The sequence below is a fragment of the Gopherus flavomarginatus genome, chromosome 2, assembly GCF_025201925.1.
Source record: "Gopherus flavomarginatus isolate rGopFla2 chromosome 2, rGopFla2.mat.asm, whole genome shotgun sequence".
Lineage (NCBI taxonomy): Eukaryota > Metazoa > Chordata > Testudines > Testudinidae > Gopherus > Gopherus flavomarginatus.
In genome coordinates, this window is record NC_066618.1 from 58,163,718 (window position 1) to 58,186,351 (window position 22,634).

The 22,634-nt window shown below is 47.7% G+C and overlaps 1 protein-coding gene across 4 annotated transcripts in view; it reads right to left on the minus strand.

The window, feature by feature from the left end:
• Positions 1-22,634, minus strand: part of CRPPA (CDP-L-ribitol pyrophosphorylase A) — a 215,580-nt gene that overhangs the window by 192,264 nt on the left and 682 nt on the right. The window lies entirely within an intron of this gene.

Below are 22,634 nucleotides of genomic sequence, written 5' to 3' on the forward strand. Positions count from 1 at the left end.
CTGCATGTCAAAGCACATAGAACCAATTGAGAGTCAGACAGCAAAGATGGTCTGAACCAGTGGTCCCCAACACGGTGCCCGCGGGTGCCATGGTGCCTGCCGGGGCATCTATGTGCACCTGCGTACTGGCCGGTGGACAAGCATCTGCGAAAATCATCAAGAGCTGTCGCGTCATCAAGAGCTGTCACCGCCGAAATGCCGCCAAAAAGCGGCGTCATCAAGAAGTGTAGCCACCGAAATGCCACTGATTTTCAGCGGCATTTCGGCAGCGATGCTCTTGACGTTGCCGCTTCTTGGCAGCATTTCATCGGATGCTTGTCCGCCAGCCACAGTCCTTGGTGGCTTGTCATCCGGCACCCGCCACCTGGAAAAGGTTGGGGACCACTGCTCTGGACAGATGCTAGAACAGGGGTCGGCAACCTCTGGCATGTGGCTTGCCAGGGTAAGCACCCTGGCGGGCCAGGCCAGATTCTTTACCTGCCGTGTCCACAGATTCAGCCGATCATGGCTCCCACTGGCTGTGGTTCGCCGTTCCAGGCCAATGGGGACAGTGGGAAGCAGAGCAGGCTGAGGGATGTGCTGGCCGCCGCTTCCCGCCGAACCCATAGGCCTGGGATGGCGAATCGTGGGCAATGGGATCTGCGATCAGCCAAACCTGCGAATGCGGCAGGTAAAGAAACCCCCAATTGCATGGAGTGGCCTTTGCTATAAAGAACAAGCTCATAAGGTGCCTCTCTGAGGTACCAGCTGGCATCAATGAGTGGTTTATGACACTCAGATTGAAGCTCATCAAAAATCAACAGGCAACTATTGTGAGCACCTATGCACCAATACTGAATGCTGATGAGAATGTAAAGGAAGATTTTTATTCTCAGCAGGAAACCATTTTATCAGAGACCTCTACAGAAAACAAGATCATCCTTCTGGGGGATTTCAATGCATGTGTGGGACGAGACTCAGACCTATGGAAGGGAACAATCGGAAAAGAAGGAGCTGGCAAAAGCAATTCAAATGGAATTCGGCTCCTGAACAAGTGTGCTGAACATGAACTTATTATTATGAACTCTCTCTTCCGACAAAAGGAAAAAAGTTCAAAACCTCTTGGAGACACCCACGATCAAAGCACTGGCATCTCCTTGACTACATTATGGTTCGTGCCCGAGATCGTAGTGATGTACTTCTCACTGATCGTCGCCTTATTCGATCCACAATGAAAATTAAGATCGCTCCCAAATAGAGGCTGCAAAAGAAGCAGGTCAGGTGCAAGACTCAAGATTTGAAGGACTCTATTAAGTGAGACCACTTCCAAGCAGTCTTAGAAGAAAAGCTCCCATCAGAGTTTCCGGAAGAAATGGAGGAACACTGGAGCCAGTTGAAAGCAGTAATCATCAATGCCTGTGATGAAACCATAGGTTACCAAACCAGAAAATATCAGGACTGGTTTGATGAGAGTGATGCTGTAATTGAGCAACTCATTAATGAGAAGAGAATGGCATTTCGTGCTTGGCAGAATGACATAAATTGTAATATAAAGAGAGAAGCCCATGCCAAGGCAAGGGCAGAAGTCCAACGTAAAACCAGAGAACTCAAGAACAAGTGGTGGACTTAGAAAGCGCAAGAACTCCAGAATCTCGCGGACATCCATAATACATGTGGTTTCTTTAGTGCTACCAAGGCTGTTTATGGGCCAATTTGCCATGATATGAATCCTCTTCAGTCCAAGGATGGAACCACAGTTCTGAAGGACAACGAGCCATTAATTCTCGCTGGAAAGAACATTTTGAAGATCAGTAATTCTATAGTTGCAGATGAAGTCCTTGAGCAAATCCCTCAACGACTATTTAGGGATGAGCTCAGAGACCCTCTTAATTTGTATGAGGTACACAATGCCACCAAGTAGATGAAGAACAACGAGGCAGCAGGTATATATGGGATCCCTGCTGAAATCTTTAAAGATGGTGGACCAAAACTAATTTGGCAGCTTTACCTGCTTATCCTTAAAATCTGGATAAAAGGAGGAGATACCCAGTGAAATGAAGGATGCCCTGATTGTCACCCTCTTCAAGAAAGGGGGTAAAGCAGATTGTGGAAATTATTGTCATATCTCCATCCTAGCTATTGCAGGCAAAGTTCTGGCACAGATCCTTGTAACTCACCTTCTGCCCCTATCAGAAGAAATTTTACTGGAGTCACAGAGTGGTTTCTGACCATGTTGTGGAACTGTGGATATGATCTTCACAGCACAGCAGCTACAAGAAAAATGTCAGGAGTAAAACCAACCACTATACATGGCTTTTATTGATTTAACTAAAGCCTTTGATTCAGTGAATCACTATGCCTTCTGGACTGTACTATCTAAGACTGGATGTCCTGATGAATACATCAATGTCCTAACGTTGCTTCATGATAACATGAAAGTGACTGTTCTGAGCTGCATTGGCTTCCAGAGTGAACTTTTCAGAGTACAAACAGGAGTAAAACAGGGCTGTATCATCACTCCAACCATGTTTGCAGTTTTTATTGCCATCATTCTTTACCTAGTTGCTGGGAAGTTTACAGCTGGCATTGAAATCATTTACAGAATGGACGGAAAGCTGTTCAGGCTTAGCAGGCTGAAAGCCAAGAGTAAGATCTCCACAACATCTGTTGTGGAACTTCAGTATGCTGATGACAACACAATCTTTGCCCACTCTGAGAAAGATCTTCAAACTATCTTGAATGTGTTTGAGGATACTAACACATGTCTTGGTCTCATTCTTAATATCAAGAAGACTAAACTGCTCTACTAGCCCTCTCCAAATGAGGTATTACATACCCCATCTATCAAAATCAACGGAGTGGCACTGAAGAATGTCGATCATTTCCTCTACCTTGGAAGTCATCTTTCATCCAAGACAGATACTGATGCAGAAATTCAACATCCCCTGAGCTGTGCCAATGTAGCTTTTTCTTGTTTACAGCACAGGGTTTTTGAAGAGCATGACATTTGAACAGACACCAAGCTTCTTGTTTATCAAGCCGTTAGCCTCCCAACACTGTTGTATGGGTCCAAAACTTGGACAACCTATAGACACCATTTGAAAGGCGCACCAATATTAATGTCCTGAAAGAGGCAAAGACCACCACTATCAAGGCAATGATCATCCATCAGCAATTCCGCTGGACAGGTCACGTTGTCCGGATGCCAGACCACTACCTCCCAAAACAGATCGTGTTCTCTCAGCTGAAAGAAGGGTTCCATAATGTGAGAGGAAAATGGAAGTGTTATAAGGAATTACTGAAGGACAACCTAAAAAAGTGTAATATTGACATTGACACTTGGGAGACACTTGCTCAGGATCGCTTAAAACTGAGTGAAGTCCTACGTGATAGTCCCTTGCATTTTGAACTTGCTCACCGGCAAGCTGAAGAGGACAAGAGATGCAGAAGGAAGGAGAGACTGGCTTCCAGTCATGGTCAACAGCCTCCAGCTGAGCCTGAAAACATCTACCCTCATTGCAATAGAACTTGTGGTTCAAGGATTGGCCTTATTAGCCACCTGAGGACCCATGACTCCCATAGAAGATGATCATACTTGGTAACGAGTGATTGCCCATCATCATCATATATTTACCTTTTTATAAAGCTACTTTCACAAAATGTAAAAACATTCATGTCCCACAACATTGTTTTGACCATGAAGACAATAATCTAGTGGTTCTTAACAGCACCATTATTTAGATAAACTTTTTTGGAGGGTGGAGGAGGGGTTGCTAAATCTACTGACCCCAAAAATAGCACTGTGATGGGCACAGAAAAGAACCTACCTAGATTACATTAGATTTTAAAAAATAAACTAATTTGAACTGTTGAAGTGCTGACTGAAGTAACATTATTTATATCTTGGTTATGTTCTACATATGCTCAGAAAATAAAGATTGTGTTCATGTACTGCATTTCAAAATATTTAACAGCACAGTCCAAATTCAGTCATAAAACTCTATGCAGGCAGTAACTAAAAAAAAAAAATCAGTATATCATTTCTACATGTACAACAATTATTTTTAAAAGTGGAAAAATACATGAATCTAGCCAACTGTGGAATGATTATAAAAGACACATTTTACTACCTGCAGTACCCATCTGGATAATAATAAGCTACAAAGCAAAGAATGGTGTATTTTCAAAATAAGATTAAAACATAGCTCTATTCTTGAACTTAATTCTGCAAACAGAAAAATAAGAAGATCACTCTAATCATCACCCAATAAAGGCATCATTAAAAAAAAAAAGGAGCAAAGAGTTTTGGTCCTCTCTAAGAAATACCTAGCTCCAAAGCTAGGGGGTACAACACTCTCAAACTGTTGTAATGCCTGAGAAGGAATTCTCTCCAGCACCTTCCTTACACAAAAATAGGCAAACCAAAAAATAGCCCCACTGAAACTATGCAATGACTAGATGGTTCCAGGGAGACTTTGAGGCAGCAGGGAGAGCAATAGCCAAAGCAACTGCCCAAGCTCTGATCTACCGTTCCCTCCTGCTGAATTTGAGCATATTCAACACAAATAACAAGTTAACGATACTTTTTGTTGGGACCATATATTTTGTCATACTTGATTCTTTGGATTGCTAAGAACATAAGAATGGCCATACTGGGCCAGACCAAAGGTCCATCTAGCCCAGTATCCTGTCTTCTGACAGTGGCAATGCCAGGTGCCACAGAGGGAATGAACAGAACAGGTAGTCATCAAGTGATCCATCCCCTGTCGCCTATTCCCACCTTCTGGCAAATAGCCATTGATGGACTTATCCTCCATGGATTTATCTAGTTTCTTTTTTTGAACTCTGCTATAGTCTTGGCAGAACATCCTCTGGCAAAGAGTTCCACAGGCTGACCGACTGTTGTGTGAAGAAATACTTCCTTCTGTTTGTTTTAAACCTGTTTGTTTTAAACCTGCTGCCGATTAATTTCATTTGGTGGCCTCTCGTTCTTATGTTATGAGAAGGAGTAAATAACACTTCCTTATTTACTTTCTGAAACTCTAAATAAACTATATCCACTGGATCCCTCGTATCCACATGCTTGTTGACCCCCTCAAAGAATTCTAGTAGATTGGTGAGGCATGATTTCCCTTTACAGAAATCACGTTGACTCTTCCCCAACAAATTATGTTCATCTATGTGTCTAACAATTTTGTTCTTTATTATAGCTTCAACCAGTTTGCCCGGCACTGAAGTCAGGCTTATCGGCCTGTAATTGCTGGAGTCACCTCTGGAGCCCTTTTTAAAAATTGGCGTCACATTAGCTATCCTCCACTCATTGTTACAGACTACAATTAGTAGTTCTGCAATTTCACATTTCTTCAGAACTCCTGGGTGAATACCATCTGGGCCTGGTGACCTATTACTGTTTAGTTTATCAGTTTGTTCCAAAACCTCCCCTAATAACACCTCAATCTTGGACAGTGCCTCAGATTTATCACCTAATAAAAATGGCTCAGGTTTGGAAATCTCCCTCACGTTCTCAACCGTAAAGACCAATGCAAAGAATTTATTTAGTTTCTCTGCAATGGCCTTATCATCCTTGAGTGCTCCTTTAGCATCTCAATCATCCAGTGACCGCACTGATTTTTTAGCACGCTTCCTGCTTCTGATGTACTTAAAAAAAATTGCTATTAGTTTTTGAGTCTTTGGTTAGCTGTACTTCAAATTATTTTTTGGCCTTCCTAATTACATTTTTACACTTCATTTGCCAGAGTTTATGCTCCTTTCTATTTTCCTCAATATGATTTAACTTCCACATTTTAAAAGATTCCTTTTTGCCTCTCACGGCTTCTTTTACTTTGTTGTTTCGCCATGGTGGTCTTTTTTGGTTCCCTTACTCTGTTTTTTAATTTGGCATATACATTTAAGTTGAGCCTCTATTGTGGTCTTTAAAAAGTTTCCATGCAGCTTGCAGGGATTTTACTTTTGGTGCTGTACCATTTAATTTCTGTTTAACTAACCTCCTCATTTTTGTGTAGTTCCATTTCTGAAATTAAATGCTACAGTGTTGGGCCACTGTGATGTTTTCTCCACCACAGGGATGTTAAATTTAATTATATTATGGTCATTATTACCAAGTGGTCCAGCTATATTCACCTCTTAGACCTCATCCTGTGCTCCACTTAGGACTAAATTAAGAATTGCCTCTCCTCTTGTAGGTTACAGGACTAGCTGCTCCAAGAAGCAGTGATATGTACCTAGTCAATATGGGGATAGTTTAAATCCTCCATTATTATTGAGGTTTTTATTTTAATAGTCTCTCTAATCTCCCTGAGCATTTCACAGTCACTATCACCCTCCTGGTCAGGGGGTCAGTAATATATCCCTACATTTCTATTCTTTTTATTAGATAATGATATTACTGTCCATATAGATTCTATGGTGCAGTTTGGTTCATTTAAGATTTTTACTTCCTGTGATTCTATGCTTTTTCATATATAGTGCTACTCCCTCACCAGCATGACCTGTTCTGTGCTTCCAATATATTTTGGACCCTGGTATTACTGTGTCCCATTGATTATCCTCATTCCACCAAGTTTCTTTGATGCCTATTGAATCAATATCCTCATTTAATATGAGGCACTCTAGTTCACTCATCTTATTATTTAGACTTCTAGCATTGGTATATAAGCACTTTAAAATCTTGTCACTTTTAGCTGTTTCCCATTAAATGATGTAACTGAATGAGACTTTTCTTCATTTGACTGTTTCTTATCAGATTCTACCTGTATTTTATCATCTTCCATACTCTCCTCCTTATTAGGACATAGACAATCTCCATTAGTAGGTCCTCCCCTAACGGACGTCTCTGTCCAAACCACATGCTCCTCTGCACGTCAGCTTTCCCTCAGCCCTTAGTTTAAAAACTGCTCTACAACCTTTTTTATTTGGTAATCTGGCTCCATTTTGGCTTAGGTAGAGCCCATCCTTCCTGTATAGGTTCCCCCTTTCCCAAAAGTTTCCCCAGTTCCTAATAAATCTAAACCCCTCCTCCGTAGACCATCATCTCATCCACACATTGAGACCCTGCAGTTCTGCTTGTCTAACTGGCCCTGCATGTGGAACTGGAAGCATTTCAGAGAATGCTACCATGGAAGTCCTGGACTTCAATCTCTTACCTAGCAGTCTAAATTTGGCCTACAGGACATCTCTCCTATCCCTCCCTATGTCACTGGTACCTACATGTACCACGACCACCAGCTTCTCCACAGTACTATAAATAAGTCTATCTAGTCTCGAGAGATCTGCAACCTTTGTTAAATGTGCAATCTTAACACTGTAATAGCATAAGGGTTTTGTACTGAAAAATCGGACATGATCCTCGGCACCAAGCCCCCTTTGCTCAGACTGACAGTTGAGGATTCTCTTATTACAATAGCACCCACCCCACCCTTTGGGCATAAGGGGTTCACTGGAGACAGAGGCAAAGCACAAGTGCTCTGGTTAATCCTCAGTAGGCTAGTGTCGTATAGCGAAACCCCTAGACTCAGGGCTTGTCTACATCAGAAAGTTGCAGCGCTGGTGAGGGAGTTACAGCGCTGCAACTTAGGAGGTGTACACATCTGCAGGGCACCACCAGCGCTGCAACTCCCTGTTTGCAGCGCTGGCCGTACTCCCGTTTTGTCTCGGGTGTAGAGGATCCAGCGCTGGTGATCCAGCGCTGGTAATCAAGTATAGACACTTACCAGCACTTTTCTTGACCTCCGTGGAATAAGCAGGTATCCCAGCATACCTGAGGAAGCCTCTGGTAATCAAGCTGGTCTCCTTCCCCGGCTTGCTCTCGCGTTCCCCGAACCCCGAGCAAGCAGGTCTCCTTCCCTGCGGTTTGCAGGGTGGTTCCGGGAACGCGAGAGCAAACCGGGGAAGGAGACCAGCTTCGCCGCGGTTTGCTCTCGCGTTCCCGGAACCACCCTGCAAACCGCAGGGAAGGAGACCTGCTTGCTCGGCGGTTCGGGGAACGCGAGAGCAAACCGGGGAAGGAGACCAGCTTCGCCGCGGTTTGCTCTCGCGTTCCGCGAACCACCGTGCAAACCGCAGGGAAGGAGACCTGCTTGTTCGGGGAACGCGAGAGCAAACCGCGGCGAAGCTGGTCTCCTTCCCCGGTTTGCTCTCGCGTTCCCCGAACCGCCGAGCAAGCAGGTCTCCTTCCCTGCGGTTTGCAGGGTGGTTCGCGGAACGCGAGAGCAAACCGCGGCGAAGCTGGTCTCCTTCCCCGGTTTGCTCTCGCGTTCCCCGAAACCCCTTGAAGCCGCCCAACAGCGCTGCAGTGTGGCCACATCTAACACCACTTGCAGCGCTGGTTGCTGTAAGTGTGGCCACTCTGCAGCGCTGGCCCTATACAGCTGTACTAATACAGCTGTAAGAACCAGCGCTGCAAAATTTTAGATGTAGACATGGCCTCAGTGCTTAAAGTGCTCTGAAGAAAAGTGGGAAGGCTTATCATAACACCAGCTGAAAATGTTCATGCACTTAATACAGACAACTCACAATTTCTTTTATACAAATATTACATAATTACATGCAACTTAACTCATTATGCTATTTATACTTATTTATTGTTATTGTTTTAAAATGACTCGACAGGCCTCATACAAATGCTTAAAATATATCCTGGGGAATTGGGGCATTGGGGTTGCAGTGAGATTCAGTGGGGCTGAAGTCTCCCTCTTGGGCTAGGGGGCTGCAGTAACATTCAGTGAGGTCTGGAGTCTCTCTGGGAATAGGGCATTGAGGGGTGCAGTGAGATTCAGTGGAGTTGATGGTCTCTCTAGGGACAAAGGGTGAAGTGAGAGTTGAGGTTGGGGGTCTCACCGAGGAGTGAAATGACAGTAGGTTGAGGGGGTCTCTAGGACTGGGAAGATGGAGTACAGCGATAGTGTGGTTGGGGGTCTCTCTCAGCGGTCAAGGTGCAGTGACAATCAGCGGAGTTGGGGTCTCTCTAAGGCTGGAGGGGTGCAGTAACATTCGGGAGTGAGGTTGGGGGGTACAGTGACAGCAGGACTGGGTGAAGTGACAGAGAGTTGGGGGTCCCTCTGGGGCGAGGCAGAGTATAATAACAGTCAGTGGAGTTGACACACACGCACACACACACACACACACACACACACACACACACACACACACACTTTAAGCACTGCTTAATCTGCATTAACATATCCTGTAAAGGCCAGGATAAGGGGGACAGAAAGATGGTCCCACTAGGCCAAGTGTAAGTATCTAGTTCTAAATTTGCAGATTATCTAAAATGATTTCAGTATTAGTTTTTTATATCTAAGGAAACAGCATTAATGTTTTTAGCGATAATTTTTAAAAATTAGTTTCTGCTTAAAACAAAGAAAGAGATTCCACCACCTCCCTAGGTAACCCATTCCAGTGCTTCACCACCCTCCTATTGAAAAAGTTTTTCCTAATATCCAACCTAAACCTCCCCCACTGCAACCTGAGACCATTACTCCTTGTTCTGTCATTTGGTACCACTGAGAACAGTCTAGATCCATCCTCTTTGGAACCCCCTTTCAGGTAGTTGAACGCAGTTATCAAATCCCACTTCATTCTTCTCTTCTGCAGACTAAATAATCTCATTTCCCTCAGCCTCTCCTCATAAATCATGTGCTCCAGCCCCCTAATCATTTTTGTTGCCCTTTGCTAGACTCTTTCCAATTTTTCCACATCCTTCTTGTACTGTGGGGCCCAAAACTGGATGCAGTACTCCAGATGAGGCCTCACCAATGCCGAATAAAGGGGAATGATCAAGTCCCTTGTTCTGTTGGCAATGCTCATACATCTAGCCATAAAAATTTTGCGCTTTTGCATGATTTTGACTCAAACCTAGGGCAAACTAATTGAACTCAACTCAACTCTTCTTTGCATATTTCAAGTTAAAATTAAAGCAAAACTCATGGAGAAAGGCATACTCACATTAACAGAAACTAAAGAAGAGATTTGTGCTATCCCTTGCTAAACTGCAGAACTCCCCACAGTTGTGAGATGGTGCAAAAGAAGAATCTGGTCTGCATTTTCACTTGTGACAGATGGATACACCAACTGCATTCAAATTCCTTCTTCTGAAGCCAAATGAAACTGACCACACTGCAGCTAACATATGCACAGTGTTTTATGGAGAGGTAGGCAGAATGGTATCTTAATTATCTTTTGCACCATCTAACGATAAAAGATGAAACTCAGTAAAGGCAAATGAAACTACTTCACTTAGGAAGGAAAAGTCAAATGCACAACTACGAAATGGGGAATAAGTTTCTAGTTGGTAGTACTGCTGAAAAGGATCTGGGGGCTATAGTGGATCACAATGTGTCAACAGTGTGATGCAGCTCCAAAAAAAACCAAAACCCTAACAACATTCTGGAGCGTATTAACAGGAAAGTCATATGGGAAACATGGGGATTATTGTCTCACTCTACTCAGCATTGGTGAGGCCTCATCAGGAGTACTGTCTCCTATTCCGGATGCTACACTTTAGGAAAGATGTGGACAAATTGGAGAGAGTCCAGAGGAGAGCAACAAAAATGATTAAAGGTTTAGAAAACCTGACCTATAAGGAAAGGTTAAAAAACTGGATATGTTTAGTCTGAGGAGGGGATCTCATAATAGTCTTCAAGTATGTTAAGGGCTGCTATAAAGAGAACTGTAGACAATTATTATCCATGTGCACCGAAGTAACAGACAATCTGCAGCCAGGGAGATTTAGGTTAGATATAGTATAAGGAAAAACTTTCTAATTGTAAGAGTAGTTAACAAGCTTCTAAGGTTGGGGAATCCCCATTACTGGGGGGTTTTAAATATAGGTTGGACAAACATATCAGTCATGGTCTAGGTCTACTTAGTCCTGCCAGAGCACAGGGGGGCTGAACTAGATGACCTTTCAAGGTCCTTTCCAGCCCTACATTTCTATGATTCTTTGATAATGGTAGAGAAGGACAGTATCAGGGCAGAACATGATCAGACATTGCATGTAGGGTGTAGGAGGGCTCAAGGCCTCCACTGGTGCAATTCACAACAAAGTTGCAGGGAGGGGTCACAGCTCCACCCTACCTCTGCACAAACCCTGTAGACGGCTGAGTGCACACCTCTCCACCAAGATCAAGGACAATCCCTTCTTGAGCTTACCCTGGGCTGGTGTGGCTCTACTTAGGGTAGGGTTGCCAGTTTTGGTTGGCTATATTCCTGGATGTTTCATCACATGACATAATCTTTAATTAAATATTACTCTTTAATTCCTAGAGACTCCAAAATAATCCTAGAGGGTTGGCAAATCTAATCTAGGGCTGTGCCTTAAGGACACAATCTAGTTCTGTAAGAGCATAGGTAGCCCAGAATGATTAGAAAGGAAAGAGTCCATGCTTTGATCCATACAATGGCCCCACATCAAAGTGATTTATAAGAATGAGGGAAAATATTAATATAGTACTGTTTTAGTACACTGCAGATTTCTCATTAACAGGAATTCTATGTCACACAGCTGCATTGACTGTTGAGGATCTGATTAAAGACATATTTCAAAATTATTTAGTGACTCTATATGGAATGTCAACAGCCAGTCAATATAGCAGCAGAGTGATTAATTCTTTCCTGAAACTGTTCAACTTCTATCTTCTGGTGGTAAACTTCACCAATTTAAAAAAAAAACCATCAAAATCAGTTTGAAAAATTTGTTTTAAAATGTCAAATATCATTCTTCCATTTTTTTCCAGCTATAAAAAAACTTCTAAGCAGAAGCTTTTAGTCTGGTCTGAGCACATATAATATGGAAAAGAATCTGTAAAATGCACTAACTGAGAAATAGATCTATTCTGAGCTCCCAAAATGCTTTATAGTCTGCCATATATACACACACACACACAAATCAAAATTGTTATAGAACGGGATAATCCCCAGACTGTATAGACATGAATCCTAGTTTGGAAAACAAATTCCAAATGGGTAAACAAGAGATCAAAATAATGGGCCCCCAATTCTGATCAGTGTGAAAATTGGGAGTAACTTCTTTGAAACCACTTCAAAACTGAGATCACTGAAGTGCAGAGGATTTTTTTTTCTTTGCCAGATTTCTGATGGTTATCTCTTAATGCAGTTCAATAATTCTTATAGTTATAGCAAGCCAGATCTTCGCTGGTGGAAATCAGCAAAATTCCACTCAATCTCAATGGAACTACTCCCATTTATATCAGTTGATGATTTGGCCCAACGTATTTGACCAGGTCTTTATTTGGCTATATGAAAAATATTTATTCTTCAATAAGTTTAACACCACCAAAAAAATGTTTTTCTGCTAAATTTACCATAAACAAAACTGATGAATTAGTGTTATTGACAACACTACCCAAACCCAATGTTTAGATTTTTCTCTCCATATTGCTACTTGCAGAATGAATGTGTTCCTGCTTAAATGAAGAATTTATGTCAGGTTTCCCTCTTCTTAAGAAATAAAGGAAGAGAAGCACTGGTGTTTAAATAAATCAAGTCTTCGAGCAATGGTAAATTATAGAATCTGACACTAGCCTGAAATCTCTTAAAAACATCTCTGCTAGAAAGAGTAATTCCAGAGGAAACCTCTCTGTTAAAGTTGGACATCACAAGAACTTTACTATAAGAAACCCGGACAAAATTTGGATGAACTGACATCCTAATAAAGATGGTCAGTATTGTGACAAATATGGCAATATCCTGCAATACCTTTGGGAAATCTTACTGTATTAAGTTTGTGTATCATTATGGGCCAGGGATTGTTTGTAATTTCATGGGAGAAGGTATCGGGGCAGAGGTGGCTCTCAGCTTGGTGATAAGGCAACCCAGCAAGCTCAGCTGGGCCCAAAAAGTCCTTACCCCGCACTTCCTGATTGGACAGGGGAGCCATTAGGCTGCTATCTGAGCCCTGCAGCAACACCACTCCAGTGGCTGCTCAATATGTACTATGCCTGCAGCCAGGGGCGACTCCAGGCACCCATGCACCAAGCGCATGCCTGGGGCAGCAAGCCAAGGGGGGGCGGCCTGCCAGTCGCTGTGAGGGTGGGAGTAAGGCTGCCTTTGGCAGCATGCCTGCAGGAGGTCTGACGGTTCTGCCGTTTCGGCGGGAATTCGGCGGCAGGTACGCTGAAGGTGCGGCACCAGCGGACCTCCCGCAGGCATGCCGCCGAATCTGCATTACCAGCGGAACTCCTGCAGGCATGCTGCCAAATCCGCGTTACTAGCGGACCTCCCGCAGGTATGCTGCCAAAAGTCACCTGACTGCTGTGCTTGGGGCAGCAAAATACTTAGGGTATGTCTTCACTACCGGCCATATCAGCGGGTAGCAATCGATTTCTCGGGGATTGATATATCGCGTCCCATCTAGACACGATATATCGATCCCCGAATGTGCTCCTGTCGACTCCGGAACTCCACCAACGTGAACGGCGGTAGGGGAGTCGACAGGGGGAGCCGCGGACATCGATCCTGCGCCGTGAGGACAGTAGGTAACTCGATCTAAGATACTTCGACTTCAGCTACGTTATTCACGTAGCTGAAGTTGTATATCTTAGATCGATCCCCTCCCCTAGCATAGACCAGCCCACAGAGCCGCTCCTGCCTGCAGCTGTGTTTATCCTGCTCTCACTACTGCTTCAGTCCTTGCTCCAAGCCCTGCTCTAGCTCAATTCTGGTTTCCGACTCCTGACTCAAACTCTTGGCTGACTTTGACTCCGGCTTACCCTTTAGCTTAGTTGTGATTGCTGACTCCTGGCTCGGACCGTGACATTGGTTTACCTTTTGGCTTTTAACTCCAGTTCTGACTTTTGGCTTGGCTCCTCAACCTTTGGACTGGAGCCAGAACCCTGGATCTTTGCCTGCCATTACCCAAACGACCACCATAACCACCAGACTAGGTTCTGCTCCACTTGCAAGGTAAGCTGCCTATATCCTGGCAGATTACAGTAGGTGACCACAGCTCTCCAGGAACTAACAACAGTTGGGGCTGATTAGGCAAATCTAGTCATTTTGTAACACTTCTACAGAGGTATCACCACTGAGAGAAACTCACATAGAGTGGTTCAAACTGGATTCTCCAGAGACCAACAGAGAGAGGGTTTTAGGATAAATAACTTGAATTTAAACTGACACAGATCCTGCTTTCTGATCCAGCAAACACACCGGATCCCCTGTCCCACTCCTTAGGGACAGGTTTGAAGGACTGGCCACCTACCAGAGCCCGTGTTGGAGTTAGGGTAGTCTTCAATAAGCTTATTAGCACGCATGAAGGATCTATCACTGTTCTTAACATTTTCTCTGTAATGGTTTTAAGAATAAACTTGCTTGCTTAGAAAGAGCTGGGTGGTACCTTTATAACAGTAGGCAATTACACTGCTGATAGCCTCAGAGAAGAAAAGCAAAGCAGGCCAGCTTAGGCAGTCTCACTTGCTGGGGCACTAACAGTAAAGCAGGGAGCTCTGCTGCCTGGAAAAACCTCAGTCAGGAAAGAAAGATGCAGATATCTGCCCAGAAGAGGTGATGGCAGGGAGAATGAAGCCTAGAAGTGTGTTCCCTTGCTCAGCCAGGGAGGGAGAATATAGGTGCAGTAGTTCTCAACTGTGACAAGTGTGCTTAGGAAACCATCCTAGCGCAGGAAAGCAGGGAGGTCTACCTATCAGTGCATATATGAAGCTAGGAGTTCGGGCTTCTGGGCTTTATTCCTCAGCGCTTTTCATTGGCTTGCTCTGAGACCTATGGCAAGTCACTTAATTACATTGTATCTCCATTTACTCATCTAAAAAAGGGGGACAGTAGCAGCATTTAATCTTAAGCCTGTCATGAGACTTAATAACTCAGAGTTAGTCAATTGCCCATATTCGCATTGGATGTGACGAACTGGGAAAGTTCTTAATGTTTTCTCTGAATACTGTGTTGGTGCCTCAGTGTCCCCATGGCAGTTCTTAAGTATTTGGCAGAGCAAAGGGCCAGTGCACCTAAATGCCTAGCACTCTGTCTCCTAGCAACTGATGGCCTGGGCCCCTCCTCTGCAAAGGTGCCAGCTGAAGGTGTTGGAGACAAAGGGATCAGGTGACCTCCTGGCCCGGGAAAGGGGCTGAGCAGGGAGGAGGGGCTGGGAGGGGTTGTTAGTCTGGAGCTGGCTGAGGGCAGACGTGGGGGTCTGGCTCACTGACCCCCAGAATGGACACAGCGAACCGGACCCCTCGGCTGGATCTACAAGCTCTGTTTTAGACCCTGTTCCTGTCATCGAATAAACCTCTGTTTTACTGGCTGGCTGAGAGTCACGTCTGACTGCAAAGAGGGAGTGCACGACCCTCTGGCTTCCCCAGGACCCCGCTGGGGCGGGCTCGCTGTGGGAAGCGCACGGAGGGGCAGAGGATGCTGAATGCTCCAAGGAGAGACCCAGGAGGTGAAGACGTGTGAGCTTCTTGCCCTGAACAAGTCTGCTCCAAGGGAGAGGAGGCTCCCCAGAGTCCTGCCTGGCTTGGTGGGGAGGAGTTCCAGAGCATCGCCCGGTGACTCCGTGACAACTGGTGGCAGCGGCGGGACATACTGCACCCCGTGAATGGCACTGCTTGCAGTAAGTGACTGGGGAGCAGTAAAACAAAGGAGGGATAATGAGGACCAAGTGTGCTGAAGGCTCAGAGAGGCACGGTTTCAGGGGGCAGTTAACCTCTGGGAGTGTGTGACCAGCGAGAAGGACTGTTGGAGTAACGGGGTCCCCCTGAGGATTGCAGCAAGCAGTCTCAGGGGCGGAGGAGCTTGTCGCTCGACCCTGGGAGAGAGAAGGATTTTTGCAGTAGCAGGGTTCCCCTAGGGATTGCAGGAGCAGTCCCAGGGGCGGAGGAGTCTGCAGCTTGACCCTGGCAAAGACGTGGTGATCACGAGAAGGGCTGGCACACCAGGGGTTCTTCCTGGAAACCATGGGGGAGCCAAGAGCACACAGGGTGCAGTTGGAGGAGAAGCACCGCTCTGAGGAGCAGATTCCTGGCCCAGGTGGGGCTACAAGAGGATCTGAGAGCAGCTGGAGCATCAGCCAGGCATCCCCGGGAGTCTGGTCCCCAATCAGACGAGGGTCTTCACGATTGGGTTCCCCATCAGGAGATTGGAGACGGATGGGATGGGAGCAGAGCCCGAGAGAGCGAGAGGACCGTGAGAGAAAGCAAGAGCCCGAGGAAAAGCTGCATGAGAAGCAGCAGCAGCGTGGACTGGTGATGGTGGAGCAGAGAGACATAGGGGGCTGCCCAAGGGTCAGTGGGGAAACACGCCTGCAGGGGCGAGACCCTGGGACAGAGAGAACTGTGGTGGTGCAGCCCCAGATGCTGAGGGACTGTGGAACCTGGGTGAAGTTCCCTGGGGTGAAGCCCCTCACCCTGCCTATGGCCCAGATCTCTGTACAGACCCAGAAGGAGTCGGGCTGCCTGGTAGTTGGGATTCTCCAGGATATCGGCTGGGAGGCCCTGTTGGGGGGTGACTGTCTCCCCATGGGACAGGATCCAGGCCCCGCTCCTGTAACGGCCGAGGGTTTGAATTCAAATCCAGGGAACCAATTGGCTAGGATTGAAATGGTCAGTGAAAATGTAAATAACCTGGCTGGCAGGGGGGAGGGGCTGCTGGGCTCAGGATACTTGCCTACCTATAACCAGCTCCCTGGGGCTGAGTGGGAGGGAGAGATGCTCCCCGCCCCCCTGCACACCGGAGAGGGGGCTCACGCTGGCTCTGATGCTGTGACCAGAGCAGAGAGCTCGCTGCCTGCCCCCACTGGGACAGCAAGGGCAAGGCTGAGCACGGGGGGAGCTGAGACCCCAGCTGATTGGGGGGACACCCGGGCAGGGCAAGTCAGCTGCCAAACAGGTTTGCCTGGTCCAGACATGCTGCTGGGAAGTAATTACACAGCAGGGAGGGAGCTACCAGGGACAGGGCTCAGGGGGGCTGTGACCCCAGGCCCAGCCAGCGAGAGAGAGCAGGTCCCACTCCCTGCCCCAGCTGCTGAATCCCAGACCGAGCTGCAGAGGGATCCCTCCTTGGAGAAGCTGAGGGAACTTGCTGGCCACAGCACTGAAAACCCCCTTGGGGAAGGCTGCAGGGACAGAGTCCTGCAGGAGAAGGGATTCCTGTACCGGGAATGGGCTCCCCAAGGGGAAGTAGAACTGGGGGGAATCGGGAGGCAGCTGGTGGTGCCCCAGGAATGCACAGGGTTCTTCCCGTTCAAGCTGCTGGATGGGAGGAGAGTGAGGGGACCCCTGGACCTGAAGAGGGAGGATTGGATGGAGAAGGGGGAAGACCCCCAGGGGGATCTCTTCCCTGAGGTGGGAGCCAATCTCCCCATCAGGTGTTCCCCATTCAGAGTCACTGGGAAAGCAGCCCAGAACCTGGAGAGAGAGGTCAAGGACCTGCTGGCTTTAGATGGGATTCAGCCGTTTTACAGCCCATGGGCCTCACCCGTGGGGCTGATCCCCATGGGAGACAGGATGATCTGGTTTTGTGGGGGCTATCGGAAGCTTAAAGCCATCACAGTGTTCGATGCCGACCCCATGCCTAGGCCTGGGGAGATTCTAAACAAGCAAAGGGCAATGGAGAACTTGGCCCTGGCAGACACTGATAACATGTGCATCTTTAGCCAGACCTGGGAGGAACAGGTGTCCCAGGTAAAGAGGGGGCTGGGCTGCCTCAAGGAGGTGGGACTGACGGTAAAAGCTGAAAAGTGCAAGGGGGGACGGCAGAGGTGTTGTGTCTGGGCCACAAAGTGGGAAGCGGCTTCCCAAGCCCAGAGCTGGCCAAGACCAAGATGGGGGCTCTTAACCAAGAGAGCCTGAATTGCAGCCCAGAGTGCTGGGAGAAGACCTCATCCCAGTTTGAACCCCAGGGGTATTGGGGTAGCAAAACGGTTCAAGCCGCATAAACCTTCCCACATGCGGCCTGCAAGTGCCATCAAGCACAACCAACCTAAGGGAGGGCGTGAGACTGGACTGTCCTGGTGTAACTCACACCGAGGAATGGGAGAGATGCTGAGGCATCCATAGGAACGTTGGTGGGTTCGAACTTCCCCAGGTCACTGGCAGGAGTGACCTCGCTCAGTTCAGTCTTGAAGGGGGGAGAGATGTGACGAACTGGGAAAGTTCTTAATGTTTTCTCTGAATACTGTGTTGGTGCCTCAGTGTTCCCATGGCAGTTCTTAAGTATTTGGCAGAGCAAAGGGCCAGTGCACCTAAATGCCTAGCACTCTGTCTCCTAGCAACTGATGGCCTGGGCCCCTCCTCTGCAAAGGTGCCAGCTGAAGGTGTTGGAGACAAAGGGATCAGGTGACCTCCTGGCCCGGGAAAGGGGCTGAGCAGAGAGGAGGGGCTGGGAGGGGTTGTTAGTCTGGAGCTGGCTGAGGGCAGACGTGGGGGTCTGGCTCACTGACCCCCAGAATGGACACAGCCGAGGGGTCCGGTTCGCTGTATCTACAAGCTCTGTTTTAGACCCTGTTCCTGTCATCGAATAAACCTCTGTTTTACTGGCTGGCTGAGAGTCACGTCTGACTGCAAAGAGGGGGTGCACGACCCTCTGGCTTCCCCAGGACCCCGCTGGGGCGGGCTCGCTGTGGGAAGCGCACGGAGGGGCAGAGGATGCTGAATGCTCCAAGGAGAGACCCAGGAGGTGAAGACGTGTGAGCTTCTTGCCCTGAACAAGTCTGCTCCAAGGGAGAGGAGGCTCCCCAAAGTCCTGCCTGGCTTGGTGGGGAGGAGTTCCAGAGCATCGCCCGGTGACTCCGTGACACCCATATTCGCATTGAATAGTGACAACACTTTATTCCACACACAACTGCAGTGAAATCAGTGGGGCTATACTGGCAAAGTAAGGTAGGGGTAACGTCAGGATAAAAAATTGGCCCCTAATGCTGTTTAAAAAACACAGAGATTCAACTAATATATACCACTCCTTGCGATACCAACACACAAGTCTGCCAATGGAATTTGGCATGTGAGATTTCAAGTCAAGTAAGAATATGTTACGGGAAGTCAGAATACAATACATGAAGGACATAACCGAAAAGCCTCAAGAGAAATTTATTGTAGCAGATTCTTGGCAGGATGAAATCCTGTTCATGTTTTAACTGAGGCCATGTCTACATCTAAAATTTTGCAGCGCTGGTTGTTACAGCTGTATTAGTACAGCTGTATAGGGCCAGCGCTGCAGAGTGGCCACACTTACAGCAACCAGCGCTGCAAGTGGTGTTAGATGTGGCCACACTGCAGCGCTGTTGGGCGGCTTCAAGGGAGGTTCGGGGAACGCGAGAGCAAACCGCGGCGAAGCTGGTCTCCTTTCCCGGTTTGCTCTCTCGTTCCCCGAACCCCCGAACACGCAGGTCTCCTTCCCTGCGGTTTGCAGGGTGGTTCCGGGAAACGCGAGAGCAAACCGCGGCGAAGCTGGTCTCCTTTCCCGGTTTGCTCTCGCGTTCCCGGAACCACCCAGCAAACCTCAGGGAAGGAGACCTGCTTGCTCGGGGTTCGGGGAACGCGAGAGCAAACCGCGGCGAAGCTGGTCTCCTTTCCCGGTTTGCTCTCGCGTTCCCGGAACCACCCAGCAAACCTCAGGGAAGGAGACCTGCTTGCTCGGGGTTCGGGGAATGCGAGAGCAAACCGCGGCGAAGCTGGTCTCCTTTCCCGGTTTGCTCTCGCGTTCCCGGAACCACCCAGCAAACCTCAGGGAAGGAGACCTGCTTGCTCGGGGTTCGGGGAACGCGAGAGCAAACCGCGGCGAAGCTGGTCTCCTTTCCCGGTTTGCTCTCGCGTTCCCCGAACCACCCAGCAAACCTCAGGGAAGGAGACCTGCTTGCTCGGGGAACGCGAGAGCAAACCGGGGAAGGAGACCAGCTTGATTACCAGAGGCTTCCTCAGGTATGCTGGGATACCTGCTTATTCCACGGAGGTCAAGAAAAGCGCTGGTAAGTGTCTATATTTGATTACCAGCGCTGGATCACCAGCGCTGGATCCTCTACACCAGAGACAAAACGGGAGTACGGCCAGCGCTGCAAACAGGGAGTTGCAGCGCTGGTGGTGCCCTGCAGATGTGTACAGCGCTGCAACTTAGGAGGTGTAACTCCCTCACCAGCGCTGCAACTTTCTGATGTAGACAAGCCCTGAGCAACTAGCTGGAGTTCAGCTTCCTAATCTTTGACAACAGAGGTTTTTCTGCAAGATTGAAAATGTATGGAAGGGTATATTCCCTCCTTTCTTTAGGATTGGAAAGTCTGCCTCCTGCCACTAGGTATATGTCAATAGACAAGACACTCTGGAGGCAGTGAAACCGAAAGGTCTTGAATCATTGCAAAGTCCCTTCAAGGAAAGTACTTTTTTGTGTATACTTTGAATACTGAATTCATAAATCAAACAGGTGATGTAAACCAAATGAGAAAAAAAAGTTGCAATTTTATTTTTGGATAATATATAGCAGATATTGGTCCACTAACTACATTTTGTTGCATTTGAATAAACAGAATGATAGCCAATAAGTTTCTTAGCCTAGGACAGGGGTGGGCAAACTTTTTGGCCCTAGTGCCACATCTGGGAATAGCGGGCCATGAATGCTCACAAAATTGGGGTTGGGGTGTGGGAGAGGATGAGGGCTCTGGTTGGGGGGTGTGGGCTCAGGGGTGCGGCCAGAAATGAGGAATTAAGGGTGCGGGAAGGGGCTTCGGGCTGGGACAGGGAAGTAGTGTGCAAGGGCGGGATGAGGGCTCCACCTGGGAGTGTGGACTCCAGGGTGGGGCTGGGGCTGAGGAGTTTGAGGTGTAGGATGGTACTCCAGGCTGGGACTGAGAGGTTCTGAGGGCAGGAGGGGGATCAGGGCTAGGGCAGGGGGTTGGGATGCAGGAAGGGGTGCAGGTTCTGGCTGGGCGTGCGGGCTCTGGGGTGGGGCTGGGAATCAGGAGTTTGGGATGCAGGAGGATGCTCTGGGCTGAGATCGAGGGATGCAGGAGGGATCAGGGCTGGGGAAGGAGGTTGCAGCGCGGAGTGGAGGCTCAGGGTTGCAGGCTCCAGGCAGTGCTTAGCTCAAGCGGCTCCCAGAATCAGCAGCATGCCCCCTCTCTGGCTTCTCTGCAGGCACTGCCCACATTGGCTGTGGTTCCCGGCCAATGGGAGCAGCATGCAGAGCAAAGGCCCCCTGGCTGCCCCTATGCATAGGAGCCAGCGGGAGGGGGAAGGGGCATGCCGCTGCTTCTGGGAGCCACATGGAGCAGCACCCAACCCTGCTCCATGGCTGGAGCACCTGAGTGGGGCAAGCCCCAGATCCCACTTCCCAGTTGGAGCTCGAGGGCCAGATTAAAACTGTTGGCGGGCTGAAGTTTGCTCACCCCCTGGTCTACAGTATGTGTCTACCACATTTTAAATTTCCCAAGGGCCAGGCCTGTGTAGTATGTTAACATTTGAGACTATAAATTAAAAGATTTATTACCCATCCACAGACAGTCACAGGTCTAAAATCCAGCAACCTTGTAAAATGGAAAAAATATTAACTGCTGAAGTGTCCCCATACTTGAATTCTTTGCTTCAGCATAAAAAAAGAAGAGCCACAGATGAAGCCTTGCATTATGTTAGGTATCAATTTCCAATTCAACTGAACTTTAATTAAATCCACAAGACAGTTCATGTTTTCTATAAAGGCAGGGTATTAATGCATATGTGATGCCAGGGACAGGCATAAAGGAGGCCTGTAGTGATTTCTGCACTGGAGGATGTGATTTCTCCCTCTCTCAGCAATGTCAATCAACACTTAACCTCACCTTCATTGCCAAAAGCTTTGGCTATGGGCAGAAAAGTTAACGTAGGAGAGTCATATTAGGAACAGTCAGAAGTAACTTGTTTGGTTTAACTGGATCTGATTAATATATAAATATTTTTATATCAGAGAGAAACGCTTGCATATTCCAAGCATGTAATTCTAACAATAGCTATATTGTTGTAGAAACAGAGCCAAATTCACCATCATATAAGTGGGTGCAGCTCACGCTCACCACATCAGGAGTTGCACTTGTTTTACTCCAGCCCTCAATAAAACCCATGGATTTTTTTCAGGAGTAGAAATAGAATTGCTTATGATTCTGAGTCCAGGTGGGGTGGGGGGGTTCCCAACTTTGCCAAGTGTATTTGGGAGTGGGCATGCAACAAGTGACAACATCTCCAGGGATAGGAAGCAGAGGGCAGACAAGCCCAGGGGATGAGAGACACAGGGGAGGGAGGGTGGGTGGCAGAGGGGCGGGGGGGGGGCAGTAAATGAGCAGAGTATGCAAGAGCTGGGGGAGCAGGAACTCAGCAGGTGAGGAGTCCTGGAGCATGAAGCCAGTAGCAAAGCCCCTCAGAATGGTGGGCAGCAGGAGTAGGGTGACCACATGTCCCAATTTTATAGGGACAGTCTCTATTTTGGGGACTTTTTGTTATATAGGTACTTATTACCCTCCACCCCCGTCCTGGCTCTTTTACACTTGTTATCTGGTTACCCTGAGGAAGAGACAAGCTGGTGCCAGAACCCCAGGGAGGGATCTGGGGTTCCGTGGATGGCAGCTGGGCTAGGGGTGAAAGGAGCCGAGCCCCCAGGCTGCACAGAGCAGGGTGCGGCAGGCACGGGCTCGAGGTGAAGGGAGCAAT